The following is a 1,641-nucleotide window of genomic DNA, read 5'->3' as shown; positions in this document are numbered from 1 at the left end:
TGTCTTTTTCACTTTTATAAGTTGATTTTTCACTCTGGGGACATTTTATTTTACTTTATGTTGTTTATTGTTATTGTACAGTTGATATAAAAGGGTTACAGTTACATGAATCAGGTAATGAGAACAATTCTTTTTGAACCATGTTTCCCCTTCCCTGGGTCTCTCTCTGTTTTTCTCCTCTGTCCCCACCCACAGATGTACAGTTCACTTTCTACATAGTGTTTAATAAGTACCACTGTTGTATTTGTTCATCCATGTTACACCTTTTCTGTGATCCCTCTTATCCTCCCAAATACAACAAACAAATAAGACAAAAGGAAAAGAGAACAAAAACAGCAACAATGACAACTAAAAATTGTGTGTTTCATTTCCTTAGAGTTCTTCTCAGAGGAAGAAGTAAGATTGGCCAATAGACACATGAAGAAGTATTCAACATCTCTGGCCATAAAAGAAATGCAAATCAAGACAACATTGAGATTCCACCTCACCCCAGTTAGAATGGGCATTATCAAGAGAGCCTGTAACAAATGCTGATGGGGACATGGCCAAACGGGAACTCTATTACACTGTTGGTGGGAATGTAAACTTGTTCAACATATTGTTTCATATAGAGAATTTACTCATTTCTTAGGAACTTCTATTGACACAGTGGATTCTTATTATCTTCTTTTTCTTTTTCTTCTTCTGATAAAGGAAATGCTTATCTTGGAAATAAACCTTTTCAACAAATGCTTTGAGAAACTGGACGTCACCAAAAGACAGAAACTGGGTCCATGACCCGCAGTTAGCACTAATATCAACTTAAAACAGTCAAAGACTTTAATACAAGACCTGCAAACTTGAAAGTACTACAGGAAATATAGAGGAAACAATGGAATACATTAATCTCTTATATAATTTGTAATGTATATAGGAGCAAATCAGATCTAGAAAGTGGTTATATGTGTTCTGTTTCCCCTTCAGTTTAATATAAATTTATTTTATTAGTCTTTTCAAGGAATTAACTTCTAATTTTCCTGTTATTTTTGTTGTGTATTTTTAATTGATTTTTTGCTGTTGTATATATTATCTGCTTTCTCATACATGTGTTTAATTTCACTTCATTTACATGATGCTTCATTTTATTTACATAATATTTATATAATTCATTTTCAATCTTGGTTTTCAGATAGATAGATAGATAGATAGATAGATAGATAGATAGATAGATAGATAGATAGATAGATGGGTTGATAGATATGGACATGGTTGTAAATTCCCTTTTATGCACAACTTTATTTTCATTCTAAAAGTCTGACTATATTTTATTTTTGTGATTATTTATTTCAAAATATTTTGAATTTTGTATTTGAACTTAGAAATGTCAATAAAACAAAAAAATGTCTTGTCTGATTTCTAAACATTTGGAGAGTAATGTTTTGATTTAGATAGGATCTCACTATGTAGTCTTTCTGACTTCAAGCTCGTGACCTTCTTCATCAAAAATACTGGTATTATTGATGTGTGCCACCACACTCAGCCTTTTGGGGAGTTTTTTTGTTAAATAGTGTTTTTGTTTTATTTGTTTTTGCATCAGTACAGAGAGGTTTGAACTCAGAGCCTGACACTGGCTGGGCTAATGTTCTATCTGCTAAGCCACAC

At 32.2% G+C, this 1,641-nt stretch overlaps 1 long non-coding RNA gene across 1 annotated transcript; it reads left to right on the top strand.

Annotated features, from left to right (window-relative positions):
- Positions 1-262: 262 nt before the first annotated feature.
- LOC122104218 lies at positions 263-1,402 on the top strand. The gene is made up of 2 exons (XR_006146894.1): positions 263-572; positions 694-1,402. It is a non-coding gene; the product is annotated as an uncharacterized LOC122104218 (long non-coding RNA).
- Positions 1,403-1,641: the final 239 nt, after the last annotated feature.

This window comes from Dipodomys spectabilis, unplaced genomic scaffold, assembly GCF_019054845.1.
Source record: "Dipodomys spectabilis isolate Male_0828 unplaced genomic scaffold, ASM1905484v1 ptg000023l, whole genome shotgun sequence".
In the NCBI taxonomy this organism is placed as follows: Eukaryota; Metazoa; Chordata; class Mammalia; order Rodentia; family Heteromyidae; genus Dipodomys; species Dipodomys spectabilis.
Note: the sequence above shows the minus strand (reverse complement) of the source record. Positions and strands in the feature narration are given on the sequence as shown.